Raw genomic sequence first — 6,000 nt, forward strand, 5'->3', positions numbered from 1 at the left:
GACTTGAGCGATCTGTTGAATATGTCGGAGAAGTGCATACTGATACATTTTGATTACTTAGGCAGCTCCCACTCCCTAAAGTACACAGTTTGAAAAAAAATCAAATATTATTTTCTGAAAAACAGATGTTTGAGCTGAAACAAAAATGATCTCGGGAAAATATATATAAAAAAACGATGACAACTCCGCTAATTATTTGTGATAGGCTTTGGTGACTATTGGTCAAGTATTTCATGCAAACCATGCACTTTCTATCTCTAGGCCAGGGGCGTACCTAGGCATACGCCTATATGCCTATGCGTACAATTCAAATTCGGCAACGTGAAAATGAAAAGCCTTAAATGCAAAGAAATGCAATAAAATGTAAGCCTAAGGAGGTTAGGTGGCTATTTAAAGTTCTTTATTTGAAAAAATATCATCTTAATGACTTAATGAGACTATCAAACTCGTTTATTTTAAATATTAGTCTAAGACTGATTTGTGTTAATTAATAATCGTGAATATAGAAAAAACGTAAAAGGTAAGTGTAAATTTCATGGAATCATAGCGCACAGCAAACGCAGCCAGAGGCACAGACCGCCAAATACGCCTGTCACAAATAGAAAAACTCTCGTACACACGGATGCACAAATACATAAACTGACAGCGAGGAAAAAACGAACGGATATGTGTATATTGGTCATCCCTTGGTTAAAGTTTTCTATAGAAGAAAATACGCATAGATATGCCTCACAAGAACCAAATGCCCAGGTGGCAAAAGAAACATTCGAACAATGCAAATGAAGCAAGTGTATTAATGCCATGGAAAATATGCAGGTAAACCCTGAAATGTTTAGTAAGTTTAATATAAGATGATCAATAAAAGTAAACTTGAAATATTTTACAAGTTCATGTTTGTGTCTTAAAAGAACTACCCAGCTAAGCTAGCTTAATAGCTTACTCGTATTGAAAAATAGACACCTCGCGCGGGGTTTCGAACTTACAAAGATATGAGCGGATACAAGCTACAGGCACGCTATGGATTCGAATTTTACATTTGAAAATATGAACAATTACTATGTTTACGTTTTGTTTACGTAAACCTGCAATTAACAGTACTATGCAACATAACTGAAATAAGACAAAATGCATGTTTAGCTAAACAAAGTAACTATGAATATTTATAACTAGTATGAAAAGTCTAACCAATGATTTATATTTAATATACATGTATACTAATTGGATGTTTTAGATTTAGAGCATCACCTCAGGGGCATCATTTTGCAAAGAGATTCTATTGTACATATCATGCAAGGAAACCATCCAGCTGGCTTACGGCAGGTTGGTAGTTCTACCTAGGTGGCCGCCCGTGATATAATAATGCGCGGAGGGGCACATGGGGTCTTTTCTACGGCATCGACCGAGCGCTCGTTTCTACAAACATACAATAATACTGTGTATGTCCATTAAACTTTTATGTGCTCAATTTGGGCATAACGGAAAATTTGTTAGCACAAAAACGGGCCACGCGTCTCTCTGCTGTTCAAATTTCAAATGGCATGTGTTTTATTGGTAAACCAAGAGAGCGGCAGCAGAACAAAAATTATCAACCGATGTTGAGAAATAAAAAAGTAACGCTAAATATTACACTCTTGGTGTGATATTTGAGATTGTTTTCATGGTTGCAATTAAATCTATCAATCTATATCCAGATCTAGATACCGAAATACCATTTAACAATTTACGCAGTTGGAATTGCGTTTGCAAATATTACATGTTGTTTACAGCAACTAGAAATAAGTTACGTTTCGCGTGAGAAAACTTGAAATATTTACGTGTGGGTAGATACATTTATCAAAAACCTGTTAAAATGCAGATGCAGAAGTTATGCATTAAATTACACATTGCATTGACGAAGATTTCAAAAACGATAACAACAAAAATCTTGTACATCCTTAATGTGTGCGTTAACGTTCCATTCATTGCCTAATAAGTATGCGATATTTACATTGTAGAGGATATTAAATGATAAATAATGATAATAATAGCTTTGCACACGGTTCGAATATGCGATTTGTTCACATGTGTAGCAGTTAGTAGAGGTAAGAGTTTAGATGCAGTTACACTAACAGACACATTGTTAGGACCATCTGGCGATACACAATATGCCTGCGTGGGTCTTGGCAGTTGCACAATAAAACATATCATATAATGACCCAGTGTTTCAGGTCGCAAATATTTTGAAACATAACTATATATCTACTGTTACGTACTGTTGATTCCTGGAGTGTATTGTACGAGCAATTCATGGAACTCTGACTTTTCAACATATTAAGTCTGGCATAATTCATTTAGTTACGAAAAATCTGCGAAATAGAAATTCAAAATTTTAAAATCTTACCTAAAATTATTGATGAATACTAGTACGGGCCAAGCATCGTGCCATAGCGATCGAGCTAGTGAAGCACACACTTGCCATGGTAAAGTAACATAGGACTCTATACGAAAAGTGGTTTATCCGGGGCTGCTCCAGTTGCAATTTTAGATCCCTAACAGTAAGCATGCGCGGTGTGATAAAAAGTGACTATGAATTTAAATGATTATCTTTGTAATAGGTAGTACAAATGTGACAAACAAAATATATTATCGCTAGAATATAGCAAGAGCATTTTTGAACATTTTCAAGGGAAGGCCCCAAAAGCCCAATCAGCCGGGAGATGGAGACCATTTCCCTCACCTACTCCACATTCGAAGCATTTCTGCTTGGTTCGTAGCTATTGCTGGTCAAATCTTGCGTACAGTTCAATATCATCCAGGTACGCCCCTGTAGGCATGAAAAAAGCATTATTATTGCTGCAGCAACGGTGGGCAGTCTGAACAGAAAACTGTGTTTAATGTCCTGGGAAAAGTGTGACATTTTTTGTGGTGAAACGTGTCAACAACCAGACGACTCTTTTAGAAAAAAGTCAAATCCACATTATTTCAGAAGGAAAAATATGTCATAAAAGCTACTGCTGGAAAAGGAACAATCTCTGCTGCCAATACGTATGTGTGAAAGTATAAGAAAAATATGTAGAAATACGAGAAAATCAAAGAAATAATTTACAGACTGTTAAGATGCACCACCGTGTATCTTACATAGCATTAAGCATTGAAAGTTTACTTTTCCATTGAACCAATATGACATAAACAGGATAAGGATTGACAAACGATTTCACTCTACAAACAGATTGTTTCTCATGTGTAAAGAGGAGTTATGGCAAGTCTCTAGATTCGGTTAACGAAATATTACGTGTTTGACACTTATCGATAAGTGCAGTGTATGTCATTCGTGCAAGTTACTACAAGTTACCAAGGGTTATCTTGCTTGCACTCGCAAACTAGTCTTACTCATTTGGCGTATCGGGACGACTTGATATTTTATGATCTGATGTGTTATAGTTGTCATCAGCCTTTAAGTTACTCACTTGACTTATCGGGATGGCTTATTTCATGATCTGAAATTTTACAGGCCTGATCTGTTTCTGCATTTTACAGTTAGGAAAACGAGGACATTAAAAAAATTAAACAGTCATAAAATACTGGTCAGACGTACTTTCTTCCTTAAATCAAACATAAGTATTAATGTCTAAACATCAAATGTGTTTAGTTGTATTCAACCCATACTTTTAAATAAGAAGCTTAAACTTTCGGAAATACGGTATGATGCGAACAGATGCAAGGAGATAGTTATCCCGACACGGATTTCAATACACAGCGGATTGCCGATGACACTAAATTGCAGATTCAAACGTAAAACAAACATTGAAAAGTGTCAGCAAAGCAATTTCAATCTTTAATCTCATTATAAATTCATTATCAGAGATGTAATCATTACAAATGCATTGTACATGTATCAGAAAACGTTCCCAACGGATTTCATTGGAGATTTCCTAACAGAAATATGCAGAATAAGTTTACAGCGGCAGTCAAAAGTTTTCACGCTATCCCGGAACCTCCTATTATTTGTACTACTCGCAAACAGAAAATATTTGAAAAAAAAAACTGGCTAAGTACAAAAGCAAAAAAAAATAATAACTTACGCTAATTAAGTTAAACAGCTACATAGCACAGAGTCTGATGGACAGACATGCAACAGGCTGATAACTTTGACCGGTCGGGATTAAAAGCCCAATCCGATCGGGCTAAGATTTATGCAAAGAAGTGTTAAATTATGGCCAAATCACATACAATCACTTGACCGCGATTTCTTAATGTCCAAAATTTGGTACATTTTGACTAAATAAGTACATTTATGGGGAAATATTTTGTTTACATAATATGTTAAACTTTCGTTCAAATTCACTTCCATATTTCATTAATGTTCCGTATAAACTCACGAAAATTATCTCTGACCTGTGCGACATTGACTCATATATCTCCTGAAAAAGGAAGTATTATCATGCATATTATACGCATGGTTTATTGCACAAATATTACAAATGCAAATTTTCCGAAAATTCTTACTCTATTAACCTAAGATTCTTAAGACTATTATTATAATACAATAGATTTCCGGCATAAATAGCATGTAATTAAATTTTCTGTTACTGGTAAGAGTCAATGTTTTGATAACAACATATTTTCAAATATGAGAAATCTCATTTTTCACAATAATATAACAAAATGCATAATAACAATATAAATTCTCCATTGGAAAAATCGAGCAATTCTAATGGAAGACCATAACAATCCAGTTGGAGATCCATATCCTAACTTACTAATAAACTTTGATAATGTGGCAGGTGAGTCCAATAAGTCCAGGGGTGTTCAAATATAATCCTTCATAGATCTATTGTGCAGCAAATATTGGATTTACCTGTATTGGAAAATAAACAGTGTCGACTGTATTGAGGTCAACTGCCACATTATCAAAGTTTATTAGTACCTATCCAATTCCGTTCACAACACCTTAATGATAAGTATTCTGGCACGTAATCAATTCTTTTTTCTTTTCTTTTTTCAGATTATAAGTCAAATTCTGTTTTTAAATATTCATACTTCCAGTGCTAGAATAAAATCAGTTAAAAAGATTTGTGCAAATATTTACTACAAAACACTGTGCATAAATATTACTCCTTTTGTCCATGAATTTTATATTAACTTCCTCTCAATTATTGCACCATGTGAAGTTTCTAGTCAAAAAAGCGTTTCACTTTACCTTTTTTTTTTTTTTTGCTTTCTATGTAAATAATCAAATGGGTAACAAGACGCATGCAACTTCACGGTATTATATTATTTTAATCCTTTACACTAACATAAATGAGATGTAGTAACTGCATAACTTTGATGGGTCCTAGTCGTACACATATAGATTTTATTAACGCTAGTTGGTTTTCAGAAAATAAACTAGCCTATATTATAGCAGACGCAACTTGACCGCGATGGTTGACCTTAGGCTGATTATTCATATCGATTATTTCATTCTAGTAATCAAGGGTGCGTAGGGTAGCCATGTATATTTATATTGAATAAGTGTGTATACATTGCAGTATCAAAGTATATATACTTACATTTGGTCAGTTAAAACTTTCAAATACACTAATTTATATTTACATAAATTTATATTTCCTTCTTTTCTTTTCGTGCAGCTCGTGTTTTACGTACACTCCTTTTCAATAATAGGTTGTGCCTCATTATGTATTATAATGCAAAGGTCAATCATCGGGGTCAAGTTGCGTCCACTATATGCGGGGATAACGCTGATAACCGAGACGGAGGTATAAATCCCGCACGATAACTCAAACGATAACATGTTTTGATAATTTTGATTGTTCTTCAATAAAACGTTTCAATACAGAAAATATTTTGTATAGCATTACAATATGCAGTGAACTTCTATAATTGACAACCTTTTTGAGTTCAACGATGCATGAGAACCATAACAATTTAACAATACTATAAACACGCTGTCGTTTGAAGTATCGTGCGGAAGTAATATTATGCAAACAACTGATAGCAATAAATAGAATATGCAACGAT

General features: G+C 34.3%; 1 protein-coding gene across 5 annotated transcripts in view; it reads right to left on the reverse strand.

The window, feature by feature from the left end:
* The window catches only part of LOC123525659 (uncharacterized), a 57,041-nt gene extending 51,340 nt beyond the window's left edge, over positions 1-5,701 (reverse strand). For 2 of the 5 annotated variants that reach the window (XR_008370315.1, XM_053539066.1), the window contains exon 1: positions 4,907-5,414. The gene's annotated coding sequence lies outside the window, so the exon portion shown is untranslated. Of the gene's footprint in view, positions 1-2,252; positions 2,469-4,906 lie in introns of those variants that run through there. The other 3 variants (XR_008370316.1, XM_053539067.1, XM_053539068.1) reach the window with 3 other exon arrangements.
* Between the last annotated feature and the right edge of the window lie 299 nt (positions 5,702-6,000).

This window comes from Mercenaria mercenaria, chromosome 3, assembly GCF_021730395.1.
Source record: "Mercenaria mercenaria strain notata chromosome 3, MADL_Memer_1, whole genome shotgun sequence".
NCBI lineage: Eukaryota > Metazoa > Mollusca > Bivalvia > Venerida > Veneridae > Mercenaria > Mercenaria mercenaria.